Source organism: Chiloscyllium punctatum, chromosome 13 (genome assembly GCF_047496795.1).
Source record: "Chiloscyllium punctatum isolate Juve2018m chromosome 13, sChiPun1.3, whole genome shotgun sequence".
Taxonomy (NCBI): domain Eukaryota; kingdom Metazoa; phylum Chordata; class Chondrichthyes; order Orectolobiformes; family Hemiscylliidae; genus Chiloscyllium; species Chiloscyllium punctatum.
Genome location: NC_092751.1, coordinates 89,550,693 through 89,572,879, shown reverse-complemented (window position 1 = coordinate 89,572,879; position 22,187 = coordinate 89,550,693). Strand labels below are relative to the sequence as shown.

Here is a 22,187-nt window from a genome sequence, read left to right as displayed (position 1 = left end):
ATTCTGTATATTGTATACTGCTTCGCCTGCTTGGTATGCAAGTAGTCCCATTTTGTAGACTTCGATAATAGTGTAAGGTATTTTCTAGCCAGAATGCAGAATACTTTCATGTTAGCTATTTTAATTGGACATCAGTGACTGTGAGAGAACTGCAAAATTATATACTTTCAGCAGCAGCTGCATCATTTACAATAACAGCCCATTTGAACAGGACCTGACTGTCATTTGAACAGTATTAATTCAACATGCAAGGCTTTGCTACCTGAATGAATTACAATATAGAATAAAAGACCAGTTAAGAATATCCATGTGCACATCTTTATCCACATATGGAAGAGCTATTCATACCTAATTTTGATATCACAATTTTTAAATGATTACGCATTGAAATTTAAGCTTGTCCAGAAAAACACCAAAATTATTTTTTTAAATGAAATTTGCAATCATCAAATGAAAATTATTACAAAATTTTAACTCCATCCATGACCTGATCCAACCACTAACCTATAAGTCATCAAGCCAGGCCCATAATACAGCATGCAGATGACTACAAATTATTGACAAATAAATTGTACTGTTTTAGTGAGATATTCCATGATGTAAGAGAGACACAACAAATATATTAGCAATCTCAACTGTTGGGGGAAAAAAAAAATCGGAAGAAATCATATTCCAGAATCTCCTTTTAACTGCTGTCCTTTCCCAGTCTATTCATCTTCCTAATGTTTGACCATGGTATAACACAGATGTCAAGGAGAAAATGTCAATTACTTTTATGTAGGATATTAGTATAGTCATTTAATAAAATAGATCTCCAAACTCCACATCATGAAACAGATCTCAGCAAATTACTGAATGACCTCTATTGGTTTGTTACAGCAATTAAAACAGCTTATGGACAATAAAATGAGACTGACGTTTATATTTTAAGCAGTTAATGAACTGAGCAAAACATTAAGCAGCTGCTCTAAACCCAAGCGACTGCACAAAACATGACCATTCAAGGTTATGCCTACTTGTTAGTTACTGCAATTTACACTCAGCTAAGACAGTACTGTACTCAATACCTGTTGCCATCACTCCTGTTGGTTTGCTGTGCTTGATTACATTCTATTGCGATGTTTCTCATTAGTGAGTGGAAATCTTCATCAGTTACTTGCAAATGTAAAAAGAAACTTCCTTTATCTATTGTACAAAGTTAAAAATCACACAACACCAGGTTATATTCCAACAGGTTTATTTGGAAGCACTAGCTTTCGGAGCGTTGCTCCTTCATCAGGCGATCGCCCTGATGAAGGAACAGCGCTTCAAAAGCTAGTGCTTCCAATTAAACCTGTTGGACTATAACCTGGTGTTATGTAGTTTTTAACATTCAAACAGGGCAGTGCCCTTCAAATAGAGATTTCACCGATAATGAACAGCTTCAGCAACGCCTGCTAGACTCTGTAGTCTACTCAGGTCAAAGCAATGGACCTTAGATGCATGAATGTAGTTCTGCCATCACGCTAGCACAGGAGTGTGATGGGATACTCCTCACTTGCCTGAATAAGTGCAGCTTCAACAATACAAGCTGCAGGACACCATCCAGACCAAAGTAGCTGCTTGAACGTCACCACTTCCACAAACATTCACCCCCTGCACCCCCTGGTCAAAAGACAAAGTTTTTCTAAAAAATTAATATACTGGAAAAAAGTCCAGAGCAATTTCCAAGTAAAGGCATACCATGGAATAACATACAAGAAATCAAGTCTTAAACATGTTGCGACTTCCATCTTAGGGCAGCAAGGTGGCTGAGTGGTTAGCACTCATGGCGCCAGGGACCCAGGTTCGATTCCAGCCGCGGGTGACCAGCTGTGCGGAGTTTCTTCCGACATTCCAAAGATGTGCAGAATATTGCTTATAGTATCCAAGAATGTGCAGGCTGGGCGGATTAACCATGGGGAATGAGGATCACATAGATATGGTTAGGGGGGTGGGTCTGGGTGGGACGCTCTTTGGAGGGTCAGTGTAAATTTGACAGGCTGAATGGCCTTCTTTCACACTGTAGGGATTCTAGGATTAAAATATATGCTGTACAAAGGAGATCAATGTTAAATCAGAAGAATTTGAGGAAAGTCAAGCTTGAAGATAATTGCAGTAATTGTAGAAGTGCCTTGGTAATATTGTAGAAAGTATCTAGCTGCTGAAGCACCAGAAATAAAATTGGAAGCAGTGTTCAGGATCAAAGAATGGAGGTCACTCCCTCCAAATATGTAGCTCAAAAGGGAAATGGACCTAGATTAGGATGTAAAGTTTAGATAGGTACCAACTGATAGACTCCACATTAAAATATAGAAAGGTCGGTTTTAAATTGAGGATAAAGGAATGATTTGGAGATGCTGGTCTTGGACTGGGGTGCACAAAGTTAAAATTCACACAACACCTGGTTATAGTCAAACAGGTTTAGTTGGACGCACTAGCTTTTGGGTGCTGCTCCCTCACCAGGTGGTTGTCCAGCTGTATGTACATCAGTAGACTGAAGTTAAATGGTTCATAATTGTATAATAAAAGTATATCAGAATGTTATCAATAAAAGTCAGGCGGGGCTTGTATAGAAACCTGGTGCCTGTTAGAGATGTGCACCCCTTGCAGGAAAACAAGCTAGCTATTTGGGGAAAATAAGAGACAACCACAACATGGCATCGTCATGGTTGGTTTTAAGAAAGAAAGAAAGAAAGAAAGATGGAAAGCTGCACTGTAGGGGAAGAACCAAGATTGAGATTGAAGTGGTAGAACATATTCTCAGGGAATTTCCCTTTGATTTGAGTTAACACAGGCCAAACTCAAAGCAGGTTTCTCAAAGTAACGACAGTGAGGTAGCCCAGTGGCATTGAGTACAGTAGCTTTTCATTTCTCATTTCTACTATATACAACGGATACAGTAAAACAAAACGAGATGGCATTCCTTCAGGGCCAAGGGTGCTACATGGACAGTATCAATTACACAATCGTACATGGGCATAAAGTGCATAAGGAGCTCAAGTTACAGTGTAATCAAAGAACGATAAATAATTGACACTTTTCTAGCAGCAATTCAAAGTTGTGCAAAGAATTTCAGATGGGAGAGTGTCCGATCATACTGTGTTCAGGAGCCTGATGGCTTGGAGGAAGAAACTGTCGCACAGTCTGGCTGCGAGAGACTGAATGCTCCGGTATCTTCAGCCAGATGGCAGGAGGGAGAAGAGTTTGAGTGAGGGGTGTGTGGGTCTTTAACAACACTCTTAGCCTTTTGGATGCAGCGTGTGGTATAATATTAAAGTATTAGAAGGGAAGACATTCGCTGCAGAGGAGTGAACAGGAGTCAATGAGGGAGCTAATGCTAGCCGTTTTGAATAGTCATAGAGATGTACAGCATGAAAACAGACCCTTCGGTCCAACCTGTCCATGCCGACCAGATATCCCAACCCAATCTATTCCCACCTGTCAGTACCTGGCCCATATCTCTCCAAACCCTTCCTATTCATACACCCATCCAAATGCCTTTAAATGTTGCAATTGTACCAGCCTCCACCACTTCATCTGGCAGCCCATTCCATACACGTACCACCCTCTCTGTGAAACATTGCCCCATAGGTCTCTTTTATATCTTTCCCCTCTCACCCTAAACCTATGCCCTCTATTTCTGGACGCCCTGACTCCAGGGAAAAGACTTTGCCTATTTACCCTAGATTCGTGATCAGATGACAGAGTGCATGTCACTCCCCAAATGGAAACCATGGATAAACAGTGGCTCAGTGGGTGGCACTGCTGCCTTTCAGTGCCAGGGACCTGGGTTCAATCCCAGCTTTGAACGATTGTGTGCAGAGCTAACGTGTGTCACTATTTAAGGGTAGTAAGTAAAAGCCAGGGAACTGTAGACCGGTGAGCCTGATGATGGAAAAGTTGTTGGAGGGAATCTTGAGGGACAGGATGTACATGTATTTAGAAAGGCAAGGACTGATGGGGGATAGTCAGCATGGCTTTGTACATGGAAAATCACGTCTCACAAACTTGATAGAATTTTTTGAAGTAACAAAGCGAAATAAGGGCAGAGCGGTGGACGTGATCTATATGGATTTCAGTATGGCGCTCGACAAGGTTCCTCATTGGAGACTGGTTAGCAAGGTTAGATCTCATGGAATACAGGGAGAACTAGCCATTTGGATATAGAAATGGCTTGAAGGCAGGAGACAGAGGATGGTAGTAATGGAAGATTGCTTTTCAGACATGAGGTCTGTGACCAGTGCTGTGCCACAAGGATTGGTGCTGGATCCACTACCTTTCATCATTTATATAAATGATTTGGATGTGAGCATAAGAGGTATGGTATTGAGTGGTGGAGGCTGGTACAATCACAACATTTAAAAGGCATCTGGATGGTTATATGAATAGGAAGGGTTTAGAAGGATATGGGCCAAGTGCTGGCAAATGAGACTACATTAGGTTGGGATATCTGGTCAGCATGGACGAGTTGGACTGAAGGGTGTGTTTCCATGCTGTACATCTCTATAACTCTACACGTTCTAGTATTAGGAACGTGCAGGCAAGCTGAGTTAGCCATGGTAAATGTGGGGCAACAGGGGTAGGATGGGTGGCTAGGTCAGATCCTCAGAGTCAATGTGGACTTGATCAGCCAAATGGCCTCCTTCCATTTCACTGCAAAAGTTGCTTTATGACAAGATGGCTTCCAAACACATTTGTGTCAAATCTGGTCAAATTTCTTCTAGATCTTTCTCTGATTTGGAGGAGCCAACGTTGGACTGGTGTGGAAAAAGTAAAAAATCATACAACACCAGGTTATAGTCCAACAGGTTTATCTGAGGGTATTAGATTTCAAAGTGTTGCATCTTCATTAGGGCGTTGTGGTGAAGGAGCAGCGCTCCAAAAGCCAGTGCCTCCAAATAAACCTGTTGGACTATAGCCTGGTGTTGTGTGATTTTTAAATTGATCTTTCTCTGCACCTTCTCTGTAGCTGTAACACTATATTCTACATTCTGTTCTATTACCCTCATGTACTTTCACAAGGTATGATTTGCCTGGAAATTACATAAAATAATACTCTTCACTATGACAATATAAATCATATAGTGCTCACATTGCCACAGACCAAAAATGCATTCTGGTCAATCCAAACATAATATAATCCTAGATTTCCCTGAAATGGCTCTTGTTCTGCAAAGGGTACAAACACCTGGTCTTGAAATATGCTCGACTCTGTTAAATGGTAATTTCAGACAAATGTTTGAAGTGGTGGAGGTGGTTTTATTACAACATTTAAAAGGCATCTGGATGGGTACATGAGTAGGAAGGATTAGAGGGATAATGGTCAAATGCTGGCAATGGGACTCAATTAATTCAGAATATCTGAACATAAAGTCAGGTTATACAGCACAGAATCAGACCCTTCAGGCCAACTCGACCATGCCAACCAGATATCCTTAAATTAATCTAGTGCCATTTGCCAGCATTTGGCCCATATCCCTCCAAATCCTTCCTATTCATATACCCATCCAGTCAGTCAGCTTTTCAGTCAGACTGAAGGATCTCTTTCCATGCTGTACAACTGATTCTAGTGCAACTTCAAAGCTACAGCAGCAGCAGCACAGTTTGGGCATAGTGCTTTATACCTTTTGATGTTCCTGAGAGATTAGATTTGTCCTCGGTGGAGCATCCATTGGCAGGCTGAAGTGTCCCTGGGTCATTCACAACACTGTTCCATTATGCTCTCCAAACAGGACCACACTGCCATTCACTGACACAATGAGCTGTATAAACCAGCCCATCCTCCTGACTGGTACTTGTACCGCTTCCCTTTGGGCTGTTTTTTTGGTGTTTATGTCAAAAACCTAAGGCATAGCAAAATAATTGATTTAATGAGGCTTGTCCCGATGGAACTCCAAGGAAGTTTTGACAGCTTGACTATAACTGAGAGGAATGAACTTTTCTTTTAAAAAAAGGTGCCATGGTGAAAAGTGGCCAAATATATTCCATGAGATACAAAAATTGACAGGACATGAAGACTGCTTGAACTAGATATGAATTTACCTGTTATCTCAACTTTTTTTTAAAAAGAGAACAGCTCAAACATTCTCTATTCCATGGAATATCACCTCTTTTTATTTTGATATAAAGACTAGCACGTTTTGAAGTTCTGGATGTAGGTTTGCTCGCTGAGCTGGAAGGTTCATTTTCAGACGTTTCGTCACCATACTAGGTAACAGCTTCAGTGAGCCTCCGGATGAAGCTACATGGGAGGCTCACCAAAGAAGTTACCTAATATGGTGATAAAACATCTGAAAACTAGCCTTCTAGCCCAGTGAGGAAACCTACATCCAAGTATAAAACCTTCTGTAGGGATAATATGATTTTGTAGATTCTAGAAACCACAATCAGCAAATGGAAACAAGTTGGGTGTACAAAGAGATCTTGGGTACTGGTGTACAAAGGAGCGGTGTCTTATTGCCTGCCCCTTATTCACATTAGATGTTTAATTACATTTTTATTTGCTCAGGGGATACCTGCATCACTGGCTATAGCAGCACTTGTCACCCATTTCCAACCACCCAAAGAGTAGTCAGTCAGGAGTCAACTGGTTGCCTGGAATGGGAGGAGAAAGTGAGGACTGCAGATGCTGGAGATCAGAGCTGAAAATGTGTTGCTAGAAAAACGCAGCAGGTCAGGCAACATCCAAGGAGCAGGAGAATCGACGTTTCGGGCATCAGCCCTTCTTCAGGAATCCTGAAGAAGGGCTGATGCCCGAAACGTCGATTCTCCTGTTCCTTGGATGCTGCCTGACCTGCTGCGCTTTTCCAGCAACACATTTTCAGCTCTGGTTGCCTGGAATCACATGTAGACCAGGCCAGACGAGGATGACAAAATTGATGGGTTTTTGATGGGCCGCTAGTGTTAGCTTCTTTTAATTTCATATTTTCATTGACTCAAATTTCACCGTTGGGTTGGAATTTGAACCATGACCACAGAGCACTGGGGTTCTGGATTACCAGAGTTGAGAGTGTGTTGCTGGAAAAGCACAGCAGTCAGGCTGCATCCAAGGAGCAGAAGAATCAACGTTTTGGGCCGGAGCCCTTCATCAGGAATGAGGCTGGGAGACTCCGGGGTGGAGAGATAAATGGGATTGGGGGGGGGGGGGCTGGGGAGGATGTAGCTGAGTGCGCAATAGGTGGATGGAGGTGGGGGTAAAGATGATAGGTCGGAGAGGAGGGTGGGACAGGTCATGAGGGCAGTGCTGAGCTGGAAGGTCGGAACTGGGGTAAGGTGGGGAAAGGAGAAATGAGGAAACCGGTGAAGTCCACATTGATGCCCTCGGGTTGAAGGGTCCCAAGGCAGAAAATAAGGCATTCTTCCAAGGCGGAAGATAAGGAGTTGAAATTAGACTGTATCGGGAGCAATGGATACAATAAATGACGTCTCCTCTACACTGGGGAGAGACTTGGACGTCTTCTCGCAGAGCGCTGTAGAGAACATCTCCAGGGCACCTTCACCAATCAACTCCCCCACCCCATGGCCGAACACTTCAACTCCCCCTCCCAATCTGCCAAGGACATGCAGATCCTGGGCCTCCTCCATTGCCACTCCCTCACCACCCGACAATTGGCAATCTTCCTTCCCACCTACCCGCTCCACTCTTTTCTCTGACCTATCACCTTTACCCCCACCTCCATTGACCTATTGCACTCTCAGCTGCCTTCTCCCCAGCCCCACCCCCCTCTCATTTCTCTCTCCACCACCGAGGCTCCCAGCCTCATTACTGACGGAGGACTCCAGCCTGAAACGTTAATTCTTCTGCTCCTCGGATGCTGCCTGACCTGCTGTGCTTTTCCAGCAACACACACTCAACTCTGACCCCCAGCATCTGCAGACCTCACCGTCTCCTTCTGGATTACCAGTCCAGTGACAACACCACACTACCACCGTGGCTCCAAGAAAATCTTATCCATCTTGACCTATCATTGACAAAGGAGCTAAATATCAACCATGCTTTGAGAAGTAATTGGATTATTACTATTTTGCACTATCACCCTCAAAGAGAATTTCAAATCCCATTCTCAATCCTATCCCAGAATGAATTTCAGATTACACAGCCTGCCGCTAAGTCAGAGCCTTTCATTGTGGGGAAAAGCAACAGGTAGGACACGATCGATATAAGGGAATTAAAAAAAAATTGAATTAGAAAAATGCAATCCCCTACACATCACAAGTAAAATTACAGGATCTCATTCAATCAAAACGAAAATGTGATTTATTCAGCAACAGTAAACCTGTAGCCTTGACTACAGTATTGCACTTTATGAAAAAACAAGTGCCTCCTGCAGATTTTCAAACGAGTTTCAGAAAGCTACAGATGAAAAATCAATCCCAGGGAGGGATTAGAATCAGATTGGAGTTCTGCACTGACTGAATATCGTCACAGTAACAAAGGGATAACGTGAATAAGGCCAGACTCTATGACCGAACAGAATCATCACCTCAGTGGGGCTCTTCATCTGCGAAGTATCCTTAACCAAACCGGGACTATTCACCATTGAAAGCATGTCATGAGCAGAAGGTCACTGTATTGACATTATAGAGTTTTCTGCTACATTCACCAGTTTAAAATTTTGAGAATTTTATTACCTCAGACATGAGACTATCCTACGTTTACAGAATTCACCAAAGATCCTCAGACGGCCCCTTCCAAACCCATACCCACTTCCATCCAGAAGGACAAGGGCATCAGATACATGGGAACACCGCCACTTTCATTGCCTTGGGGGTCAACATCCTGGAATTCCCTCCCTAATGGCATTGTGGGTCAACCCACAACAAATGGACTGCAGTGGTTCAAGGCAGCAATTCACCACCACCTTCTCAAGGACAACTAGGGATGGGCAATAAATGCTGGCCTATCCAGCAATGTCCAATGTCCATGATTAGTAAAAGAATATAATCACAATAAATGTAGAAATTGCTAGGAAAGCCACAGCAAGTCAGGCAGCATCTGAGGAGAGAAACCAGAGTTAATGTTCCAGGCCAAGTTACCCTTACTCAGAGCTCTGCTTTCTCTCCCCAAATGCTGCCAGATCTTCTAAGCTTTTCCAGCAGCTGTTTTTTGTTTTGTTTCTGATATTACAGCATCCTTAGTTTTCGGTTTTTAAAATAATTAGTTATCTTTCTTTATAACAGTGCTAACAATGGATATTTAGCATGAATACAAAGTTATCTTATTAATTATTTAACTTATTTAAGCACTAAAATATGAAAGACCTTGTGCCCTTCCTGTCCAACACCTTGTCACAACGATTAAATATTGCCTTTACACCAATATTTAAGAACAGTGTCTAGTATTCAGAATGGAATTGCCACCTGGAACAAGTTGTTTTTAACAAGATAATTGCAAGCTCTGGCCAGCAGGTGGTGCTCACAAGCTAGTTTCCAAAGTACTCCAAGGATGAGGTTTCTTTGATTTAAGGTAATTTTTGCTTTATTAAATTATCATAATTTGGAACAGTATTGCCATTCTGGAACAGTATCAGAAATGTCAGTAAGGTTTACAGGGACTGAGAGAAATTAATTTCTTCATGCAAAGGGTGGTGGGAAATCTGTCAAGTCTCTACCTAAAATGAACGGATGTAGGGACAGAAATCCTCTTAACATTTATGAAGTTCAGGAGGCTCCCAAGCACTGAGGATGTCACCTAGACAGGGGACGAAACGTTTGCAAGACAAATTCCCAGCTCGGCGAACAGAACCACAACATTTATGAAGTATATCATAGAATCCCTAAAGTGTGGAAAGAGGCTGTTCAACCCATTGAATCTACACTGACCTTCCGAAGAGCATCACATCCAGAACCACCCAATCCCTGGGACCCTGCATTTATCATGGCTGACCCACCTAGCCAGGCACTGGGGGCAATTTAGCATGGCCAATCCACCTGACCTGTTCAGGTATGGACTGTGGGCAGAAACTCAAGCACCCAGAGGAAACCCATGCAGACGGAGGGAGAACATGCAAACTTCTCAGACAGTCGCCCGAAGATGGAATCAAACCCGGGATCCTGGTGCTGCGAGGCAGCAGTGCTAACCACTGAGCCACCGTGCCACCCTTAGATGTGAATGCGCAATGCCAAAGGATACAAAGCTTATGGGTCAAGTGCTGGGAAATGGGTTTGGAATAGTTTGACACTTGTTTTTGACTGATGTAGACTTTTTGGGTTGGGGGGCCTCTTTCGGTGCTGTAGATGTTTATGGTTCTATGAAAGGTGGCACGTGACCTATGCTTGTGCCTGAACGGCAATAACTCAAAGTCAGTGTGAAAAGAAAGTTGTGTTGTGTAAATGAAAAAGGTAGATGCCAAATAATAATACCTGGCACAATGAAGGTTCTTGAGGACAAAGGATTCGTTGGTTCTGAAAAGAACCATCGGCATTTCACATCAATGGAAAGAGACAAATTGGTTACAAATTGCTTGCGTGACACAGAAGCCATTTGGAGAGAAGATTCAGACAGAAGGCAAGTTGCTTGTGGGCAATCTACAGTCAAGCTGGCCAGGCCTGCACATTCAGCAAAGAAACCATTGACCCCATTGTTCACAATGTGGGAGCTCACTCATTGTTTGAAAACACCTGAGTTCATAAGAAGTTAAGCAGGGCTGAAGCTAGAGGGAAAAGCCCCAGAGATTGGTCAGGACACAAGGGAGGACTACCCTGTTGTTTTTTTTTCTAAAAATACTGCCATGAGATCTGTTTCGTACAGGCAAACAGATGCATAAGGCCTTGGTTTAACATCTCATCTGAAAGACTGAACCTTCAACAGTACAGCACCCACTCAGTACCACATTGTCAGGTCAGTGGAATCTCTCCTGATATAATTACAACCCATCACACAACAATGCAGCCAAGTGCAGTGTTTTATTGCTCAACATGGTCTGAAAAATATTTGGTTTCCCCCACTACACATATATACATCTGCTGTATCTCACGGATGGAAACCTTTATTCATTTTGACTTCTCATTACCAGCGTCAATGGAGAGTTACTGATCACCAGCTAAAAGGTCAAATCCATAACAGAGCTGACCATTTCGCCTCAGCTAACTGACAAGTGAGGTGCTTTTAAAACACCATAAATTGCTAAGTAACACTATCACAATCTGTCTTTATATTTATAGCACAACTTTAGGACAAAGCAAGATAATCGTGGCAACTTAAAATTGTAAACTAAATCACACACCTTTAAAATATCTTTCACAACAAAATCCTCCAATATTTTGTTTAGAAATATTGGGGAATACAGTCTAATACTCCAGTTCTAAACTGACACTCTGGAGATTAGTTTTCAGTGAACACAATCATTTAAAAATCTGCACTGAAGGTTTCAATTAAGTATTTTGTAGCATTGATTGGCTGAAACAATCACAATATGCACAGAAGCTTTTCTATATTCAGTGCATGAATTTCTTTTATCTTCCTACACCTAGGAAGGACTCAAAAGCATTGTATATCATGACAAACCATGTACATGATGCAAGGACTTGGGTGAAAAGGAAAACTGGTCAAAATAAAAAAAAAACAGAAGTTACAGTGGGGACTGGTCAACAAACAAAAAAAAAGATTTTGTAGAGATTTTTGAAAAGCAAGGAGGAGCTTGAGGAGTGTCCCAACGGATAATAACAAAATGGTTGAATGACCCGAGAGATTAGGAAACAAGGAATAAGTTGATGCAAGGTTTGTGTGGGCAAGCAGGGCTGCAGAAGGCCACTAGGTAGAGGAAGGTAAAGCTACAAAAGGGGACTTAATGTAATATTGTATTTTAAAATCCAGTTTGAGGCACAGAGCAGCAGCGCAGCTCAAAAGAGGATGTTGAGATTTAACAGGACGTTGGCGAGGCATTTTCTGCAGTAGTATGTTCAGTCCTGGTCACCTAGTTACAGTAAGGATATTAATAAGCTAGAGAAGGTTGAGAAGAGATTTACAAGGATGTTGCCAGGTATGGAAGATTTGAGTTACAGGGAGATGCTGGATAGTCTGGGACTTTTTTTCACTGGAACGTAGGAGGTTGAAAGGTGACCTTATAGTGGTTTATAAATTCAAGAGGGGTATAGATAGCGTTAATGGTCGGTTTCCTTTCACTAGGGTGGGAGGATTTCAAGACTGGGGCACATTAGATGAGAGGAGAGAGATTTTTGAAAAGATATGGGGGACAATTTTTTTCAAAAGACACAGTCAGTGGTTCACATGTTGAATGAAGCTCCTGAGGAAGTGGTGGATGTGGGCACAATGCAACGTTTAAAAGACACTTAGATAAGTACATTTAAAGGAAAGGTTTGAAGGGATATGGGCTAGGAGCAGGCAGGCAGGACTAATTTAGTTTGGGATTATGGTCAGCATGGACTGGATGGAACGAAAGGGCTGTGTCCAAGCTGCATGTCTCTATAAACAATGGATGTGCCGAAGAGGACTGGGCTCTTTCAGAGTGTGATATCAAGAAGGTCAGTTTGGAGAACGTTAAAACAGAAACATGGTTCAAATGTGGACAAGTGACAGAGGCAATACTGCAAAACGTTAGGGCATGGAATTCACCACAGAGCTGGTCTAGCAGCATGCCGAGCTTCCATACCTCCTGCTTCAACTTAAGATAGCGTTCTTACGGAAAGCCAGACATTCATTCATTTCAAGGGAATGATTGAAATTATTCCGAGGCAGACACATACTCCAGTTAGGTGAAAGTGAAGACTGCAGATGCTGGATTAGAGTCGTGCTGGAAAAGCACAACAGGTCAGGCAGCATCCTCAGGAGCAGGAAAATCGACGTTTTGGGCATGAGGCTCTTCCTGATGAAGGGCTTATGCTCGTAATGTCGATTCTCCTGCTCCTCGGCTGCTGCTTGACCTGCTGTGCTTTTCAAGCACCACTCTAATCTTGACATAATCCAGATTCTTTTTGCTACCAATTTATACATTGGAGTGGTAACTAAACTTGGAAATATAAAATAATGCATTAAATGTGAAACACAGACCTCCTGAAAAGCAGCATATCATTGATGTCTTTGTTTCAGTTATTCAGCATGAAGGTCAGCAACAATAAGGCCTCAGCAAATCAACCAGTTTAAAATTTATTAAAAGACAAATTGCTTTGGAAATAACCTTCAGTAGCGCCTGTTTTTAATTAGCATTTTGTGGATTTTTTTTCAAAACTAAGATTGTGACTTTTTAATATGACTGCTGCTGTGTTGAGATAAAATAATCAGCAGCTTAACTAAAAGTAGAGTGTAAAATCTAAGAACAATACCGCACAATGCCTCTATTACTTCAGAGAGCTAAGGAAATTCCTCATGACCATAAAGACTCTTATCAATTCTTATAGATGGTCTTTGGAAAGCGTTCCATCCGGAGGCATCACAGCTTGGTTTGACAACTGCTTTGCGCAGGTCCGTAAGGAACTTCAGAGTTGTGAACACAGCCCAGTCCATCATGCAAGCTAACCTTCCATCTATTGATTCCAACTATACTCCCTGCTGTCTCATAAAGGCAGTCAAAATAATCAAAGACCCTTTCCACACAGGTTACAATCTTTTCCAACCTCTTCAAGATACAAAGCTTCAACACTCCTATCAAAAGATTCAAGGACAGTTTCTTCCTCGTTTTTACTGGACTTCTGAATGGATCCCTAAAATTTCAAACTTAACACTGTCCTCTCTCTTTGTGCAACTTCTCTGCAGCTATAACATTGTATTCCCCTGCTCTGTTCTAATACCCTAATACACTTTGTATGGTATGATCTGCCTGTACTGCACGCAAATCAATATTTTTCACTGTACCTCAGTAAGGGCAGCATGGTGGCTCAGTGGTTAGCACTGCTGCCTCACAGCACCAAGGACCCAGGCTCCATTCCTACCTTGGGCCACTGTCTGTGTGGAATTTGCACATTCTCCCTGTGTCTGCGTGGGTTCCCTCCAGGTGCTTCAGTTTCCTCCCACAGTCCAAAGATGTACAGATCAGGCGAACAGGTCCTGCTAAATTACCTGTAGTGTTCAGGGATGTGTAGACTGGGTGCATTAGTCAGGGGTAAATGTAGAATAATAGGGGCAATGGGTCTGGGTGGGTTATTCTTCAGAGGGTTGATGTGGACTTGTTGGGTCAAAAGGCCTATTTCCACACTGTATGGAATCTAATCTTTCCAAATTTACATCTGACAATAATAAATTGAATCAAATATCCCAAGGCATGTCACAAGAAGTGTAAGGAAATAATGGGTGTTGAGCATATTAGATGTGGTGACCAATGTTCAAAACAAAGAAATGAGTTATAAGGAAGTTCTTAAGGAAGGAGATCAAAGGGGAGAAGTAGAGAGAGAATTGGGAAGAGATATCAAAGCAAGTGGCCTGAGAAGTTCCAGAATTAATTTTGCAATAAGATGTAAATATACAAAGCAATGCATGTCAAATGATTGTAAGTATCTGTTTCGAAAAAAAAAATCAATCTGCCCTGTTGATGATACATTCTAAATACTAATGTCATGCGTTGCAAACTTGCATTTCAAAGTCTGTTGAGAGATGGACCAACTTCCATGTTGCTCACTCAGGTGAAAGCTTCAACATTAGTCATACTGGGAAAACAAAACTTTGAACAACAAATCATCAAAACAGTGAGGCCCACATTATACCACTGTATTGGCTATCTGGCAGTGTGAGTGACTATGATCATCAGGGCATGCAACATTCAATAAGGCAAACAGGATTCACTTAGCTGAAACCATTGCAATTAGCTCTTGAGAAAGGAGTGACAGGTGTTGCTTTGATAGGTATACAGTCACCACAATGACAAAGTCTCCCTCCTTTAAAAGGAAAGTGAAACAAGAATATGGATTAAAAGGCTACACAAAAATGGCACACTCAAAAGATGCTTGAGGACTTTTGGTGCACTCTGCTATTACACTGAAGCAGCCGCCGATGTCAACACTTATTTTACGTCAAGTTGGTAGCTCAGACATAGTAAGGTTCAGACTTAACATAGAAGCCCTCCAGCCTAATGGCAAGCGAACAAGACAAGAAACTGAAAGAGACCAGACCAGTATTTACAAAATGAGTCAATGTTTCCAGAAGAAAAAATCTTTTCATTTTGGTGTAAGCGCAACGTTACCTGGTCAGAATATAATCAGAATCTCACCATGAGCTGCCTAACAGCACAAACACATGTGGGTGACTTCCTTTTGTGTACAAGCTTTATTTATTTTCATTAAAAAACCACACAACACCAGGCGATAGTCCAACAGGTTTAACTGGAAGCACTAACTTTCGAAGTGCCACTGACAACCACCTGATCAAGGAGCGGCGCTCTGAAAGCTAGTGCTTCCAATTAAACCTGGTGGACTATAACCTGGTGTCGTGCGATTTTTAACTTTGTACACCCCCATCCAACACTGGCATCTCCAAATCATATTTATTTTCAGCTTTCTTTCTGCAAAACTACATTCGCTAGAACAACAGAAGAGATAGTGAGGGTGTCAATAATGGGTATCAAGTGAGCTGACTGTTCCTGATGAAGGGCTTTTGCCCGAAACGTTGATTTCGCTGCTTGTTGGATGCTGCCTGAACTGCTGTGCTCTTCCAGCACCACTAATCCAGTATTTGGTTTTCAGCATCTGCAGTCAGTCATTGTTTTTACCTTGCAAAGACTTAGTCATTTATCCTTGACCAGCATCTAAAATCGACTTGACAGAAAAGGTATTACATATTTCTACACAGTCACGAACATGTTCCTCTTGCAGAAATAATCCATGAAGTCTTATGGATTTGTTTAAATAATTAGATTCTTTACAGCCCAGTTGAGGAATTTGTTTCTTTTACAAGAATGCTTAGTTGCCATAATGATTTGTTGGTTGTTCTTTCAGGTAACCTTCCATAAGATGCACAGACCTACAACCCAGATACTGGCAAAGAAGGTCAGCATCAAACTAAATTTCAGAACAAAAATAAAATACAGACTCAGGCAGAAAGGCAAGGTGGATTAGATATCATGAACCTCCTTGTCTACAGGTAGTCATTTTCTATGTTGTTCTATATGGGGGGGGGAATAAACAATGGAGGAAAAGATATACAGAAAAAGAGCAGAACTGCATTCTGGGATTTGCTTGGCAAAATATCAGCAGATACAATGGGCAGAAGGTCCTCCCCCTCTCCAGCATCTTTGCTCCAAATTCTACAGGACCACCTGCAATTTGAAATATTCTTGTAATGTGGTGCATTCCTTCTTTCCCAATCATGAAAGTCTGTTGCTGTTCCCTCAACCTCCCTTGGCATTAAACTTCTCTGTCAGTGTTTGCTTTGAGAGTTAAGTCGAGGTTCTGCAGAAAGTTCTGAGTATGACTATAGTCGGTTCTGCGATAACGTGCATTTCTTCAAGCCAAATTGGTTATAATGCGATTGAAGAATATAGACCGTTATTTGCAGAGCACAAAATTTCCTTACCTGTATTGGCTATAATGCCATTACAGTCCCCATTGGTTTAAATGGTGCTGCTACTACGCAATTTTCTTATAGCACGGAAGCACATTGGAGTGGAACGATCAAGTTATATCAGAACAGACTGTAAACATGAACAAGCAACAGCAGATTCTGAAGATTTGAAAGACACAAAAATGGAAATTGTTGGAGAAACTCAGTAGTAGGTCTGGCAAAATCTGTAGGGAGCAAAAAAAGAGTTAACATTTTGAGTCCTGTGATCCTCCTTCAGAACTGACAGCAGGTGGGCAAAAGTGGTATTATGTTCGTGACAGGGTTTTGGGGATTGGGATTTGGCATGAAGGGTGAATGGATAGATGGAGACAGAGCCCAGAGAAAAAAAGAGAGGGGAAAAAAAATGTTGGGCGAACAGAGATTGTTTTTAGCAAGCTGGGAAAGAGGAGAAGCTGGATAAGTGATAATGGGGCAAATGAATAAAAAAGTGGGTTGGCGGTGCTGAAGGCAACCCATGTTATGACGGGGAATTCTAAGGAAGGGTCACTCAACTCAAAATGTTAACTCAGACTTTTCTCCACAGATGCTGCCAGACCTGCCGAGCTTTTCCAGCAATTTCTGTTTTTGTTGTGCAATTTGTGACAGGATGTAGGAATGGGGTAAGGAATTGAAGTGGAAGGAACTGCTCAAATGGTAATATTGTAAAGCTTGATATTGAGTCCAGAAGATTCTCAGGTCCCTTACTGGAAGATAGGATTGACAGTGATTCTGGGTTCAGTCCAAAAGACCATGTTAAGTTGTGGTTGGTCACAGCCTGAGTAGGGGATGATGCCACAATTTGTTTCAATCTTGCTGGTTTGGGGGGAGTGGTTGGAGGAAGATCAGCACGGGGGAGAGGTAAAAGCAACATCTGATGGCAATCCATGTGAGAATGTCAAATGCTGACAGACTTCAACGCAGCAGCAATGCCACAGGCATGCAGTCAGTCAGTCAGTCCACAGTGAGTACCAATATAGAGGCAGATGAATAGTAACTTTAAGTTGGAAGGAAGAGAAGAGGGAATTAAACCAATTTAAATGTTGAATTAAATAATTTTAATGCAACTTAATTAAATTCAGCAACAGATCCACAAGAGAACACTTTCCTCAAAAGGTACAAGTGGAGATTTTCATATATTTTGCCATGCAGTGGCTTCACTCATGGGTTAATTGTTCCAATAATGCAAGGGAACATCAAAAGGAGTACAAGCACAATGGCTGTCATTCCTTGTCGCTTCTTTACCAACTCATCTTAACTTTCACCAGTTTGTGACCTGAAAGACACATTTATTGTCAACTGAAATGAACACCTGAACACAGCGAGTGCAATTTTCATGTCACTTCAGGTTAGATGTCAACAAAAACGTTGCTGCTACACTGGGAGCTCCATTTTCTAATCAAATTGGTGTTAATAACATTAAATGAGCATTTCACAACCTGAAGCTTGAGAGCAAAATAGAATTTCACATTCAAGTGATGGCAGACTGTTCAGAGATTATAAAACAATTGGTTGTATGTGGTAATTACCTGTAGTTCACAGGAGATCAGCTTTTGTACAACAGGTGCATGAATATGTTTCACTGTCCACTTGCTTGAACTGATCCAAATTCACATCTCCCTCCAAATGTCAAGGAAACTGGACTTGAACATTTTTATATGCATCTTACGACAGCAAAGAAGGTTACCTCAGAGTACAACAGGTACTCTGATCAGATGGGCTAATGGGCCAAGGAGGGGTAGATCGAGTTTAAATGGAAGGTGCTACATTTTGGAAAGGCAAATCAGAGCAGTGTAGGAGTTCGGAGGTCATGTTGCGACTGTTCAGGACATTGATTAGGCCACATTTGGAACAGTGTGTGCACAGTTCCCTGCAATAGGAAGGATGTTGTGAAACTTAAAGGGTTCAGAAAAGATTTACAAGGATGTTGCCGGGGTTGGAGAGTTTGAGTTACAGGGAGCAGCTGAACAGGCTGGGGCTGTTTTCCTGGGAGTGTCAGAGGCTGAGGGGTGACCTTATAGAGTTTATAAGGTCAAAAAGGGGGCATGGAGAAGGTAAATAGCCAGGGTAATGTACCTGGGGTGGGGGAGGGGAAAAGAGTCCAAAACTGGAGGATATAGATTTAGGATGAGCGGGCAAAGCTTTAAAAGGACCCCAAGGGACAACCTTTTCACACAGAGGGTGAGGAGTGTATGGAATAAGCTGCCAGAGGAAGTGGTGGAGGTGGGTACAATTACAACATTTAAAAGGCATCTGGATGGGTATATGGATAGGAAGGGTTGGAGGGATATGGGTCAAATGCTGGCAAATGGGACTAGACTAATTTAGGATATCTGGTCGGCATGGACAAGTTGGACCATCTGCATCCGAGCTGTATATCTCTGGTTCTAATGACATGATTTGAAGGTGACAAGGGTAATGTCTTCTAATGAGGCAACTTTTTTTTAAATTCACTCACAGGATATGGGCATCTCTGGCTAGGCCAGCATTTATTTCCTAACCCTAATTGCCTATAGGGCAGTTAACAGTCAACCACATTGCTGACAGTCTGGAGTCACATGTAGGCCAGACCAGACGAAGAGAGCAGATTCCCTTCCCTAAGAACCAGATGGGTGTTTCTGACAACTGACAATGGTTTCCTTGTCATTAGACCCTTAATTCCAGATTCTTCATTGAATTCAAATTCCACCATCTGACCTGGCAGGATTTGAACCTGTGTTCGCAGAACATTTCCTGGGCTTCTGATTAATAGTCCAGTGATAATACCATTAGGTCATTACTTCGTCTAAAGAAGTTACAACTTAGGGAAGGAAGAAACGTCTCTCAAACTTCCTCTGAAAGCTCAAATCGATGCAACACCTCGACACATGTCTGCAAAAGTGAGGACTGCAGATGCTGGAAATCAGAGACTAGATTAAAGTGGTGCTGGAAAAGCGCAACAGGTCAGGCAGCATCCAAGGAGCAGGAAAAATCGACGTTTCAGGCAAAAGCCTTCATCATGACACTGAAGGACATTTGCCTGAAACGTCAATTTTCCCGCTCCTCAGATGCTGCTTGACCTGCTGTGCTTTTCCAGCACCACTCTAATCTAGACTCTGCTTATAAAAACAGAGGAAACATGTTTATGAAAGAATGGCATATCTATCAACAATAGATTTTTCTGATTCTGACACATGCTGCAATTGTTCACTACCAGAAATGTACAGCTATCAAGCAGTTTAAAAACAATATAAAATCTTCAAACCACAATTATTGCTTTTAAATAAATGCATCTTATTTCTCGTACAACCGAAGGATTACCCCCCCCCCCCGCCGTCAAAACAACCCCGAAAATACAGAAGGCTTGCCATACATGGCTGAAAAATCAATTCACATTTAGCCAGAACCAAGATATATTCTCGATAAATGGCCCTTAGAAATCCAGTTGACAAAGATCCCAAGGAAATAGCAATTACTGACATAATTTTATATTAAAACAAATGGGCAAAAAGAATTGAAGTGCCAATTTAGTTCAATTAAGTCTCATATAGCATTATGATAAGAAATCCAGTGATAACTTTAATCTGTGAAGTTAGAGAAGCATTTAAAATCTAGCTGCAGGTTTGGTGACTAAAAGGGTTAAACAGTTAAACTCAGTCGAAAACAGTGAAATCATATTGCATCTGCACGTGGATAAGTGGCCATCGGAAATGGAGGTAAGCAATCTGGATAGGATGCTTTCAGTTCTTCATCAGAGACACAGGTAGAAATTCTGCACTCAAAGCACTAATTATAACAATGTAGAAAAATCAATTCGAATTACCCTTAAACTCCACAAGATTGTTGACAAGTCAAATATCAGCATTTAAAAGGGAATCCTAACATCCCAACAGTCAACGAGATTACAGCTTACTCCTTTATTTTAGAGTAGTATTTTCCAAATTTTCAGGGATACAGAGTGGGAGAACAACGTTAATAAATAGCATCAGTCATGCTCAGTGTCAAACTGCTACTGTTCTCATAGGCCGAGTGCAAGTAAATGTACTAAGCCATCTTTTGACCTATGGAAGCAAAGGTTTTGGTCTTTCTCCACAAATTAACATACCTTCACTGTTACCCAACACCAGGCTCCAAGTTTTGCATACAAAATCACAGCTACGCCTTCTTCACAAACATTGGCTACCAACACCCTCCATTTTCCACCATGAGCACAGCCACCTTCTTATTGGTCTAAACTGAAGCCAATTCAGACAAACCCAAACTGTCATTGCAAAACAGGAGCCATTCTTTACGCTGCTGTGCAATTGGCAATGGTCAAAGTGGGTGATTCATCTCTCCGAATTGCAATATTGGAGTGAATTTACTGACTAATGATACGTGGGCCTTTTTCAAGTAAAGTGGTACGTAGGGTATTTGTGGAAAAATTGTGTGAACTGGGGAAATTCAGGTATAGATGTGGATTGTTACTCTGGTTGGTTGAAGACCATTGCTGTTGTTTGCTCTATAGAGCTCATGTGATTGGATCAGATTTCTGACGTTATCAAGTCTCAACTCAAATGCCTGTGAAAACTCTGGGCACTTGTCAGTGTAATCAACCTGTCTGAGCATGTTTAGTGTGTAACTAGTGACTAGTCCTGCAACCTCATGCTGTTACATAAATTTCAGCGCGAGGTTCATTGGTGTGAACTGTCATTGTTCAGTGGAGTATCTGTGGGAGGTCAATTCCTGGATTGCCTGTTCAAAAGTTTTTGGAAGGAGTCTCTGGCATTTTGTCTCCAATCTCCTCTTCATCAACAACACCCTAAAAAAGATGTCAGCACACGTGGATTGAATAGTGAAGGCGATACATGGACTGCTTGCCTTTATTTAGCAAAAATATAGGAGCAAGAAGTCTTGTCGCAATTTTATAAAACATTGGTTTGGTCACAAATGTAAGGTAAGCAGTTCTGGCTGTAAAAGCACATGACAGCACTGGAGACAGTGTAGATGACACGCATCAGAATAGTGACAAAAAAAAAGTGTGGTGCTGGAAAAGCACAGCCGGTTATGCAGCATCCGAGGAGCAGGAGAATCAACATTTCAGGCATAAGCTCTTCATCAGGCATTCGAGAGCTTATGCTCCAAACCAGTCTCCTGCTCCTCGGATGCTGCCCGACTGGCTGCGCTTTTCCAGCTCCACACTTTTCGACTCTGATCTCCAGCATCTGCAGTCCTCACCTCCTCCTAGTTGACACACCAGGATATAGTGCCTGGGATGGAAAATTTCAGTTATCCAAAGAGACTGGATAGATTGGGTTTGTTTTCCCTGGAGCAGAGGCAGGAAATTTCAAGAGCACAGAGATAAAGAAAGAACTCAGAACAATGAAATAACAGGAACGTTTATCATAATCGCAGACATGACACCACTACTGGTACAGGAAACAGTATAGTTGCTTCTCCTCAATGAACAGTCAATATTAAGCTAGATGTGAAACAAGTTCCTTGACCTTGACAACTTGCTGTTGACCCAAGGCAGCAGCTTTGGTTTATATTTTTCTCTAAATAGATTAACAGTGTCAATGCAATTCATCTCAATACCATTTTAAAAATTTATTTCAAAGGTAGGGCTATTTTCTCGAGAAAAGAAAATGAATGGGTCACCTGATCAACATCTTTTGAAGATCACGAGATGGGTTTAGTAGGGTGGATTGCAAAGGCATAAGAA

At 41.8% G+C, this 22,187-nt stretch overlaps 1 protein-coding gene across 4 annotated transcripts in view; it reads right to left on the bottom strand.

Moving 5' to 3' along the window:
- Positions 1-22,187, bottom strand: part of mapk8a (mitogen-activated protein kinase 8a) — a 118,845-nt gene that overhangs the window by 54,960 nt on the left and 41,698 nt on the right. The window lies entirely within an intron of this gene.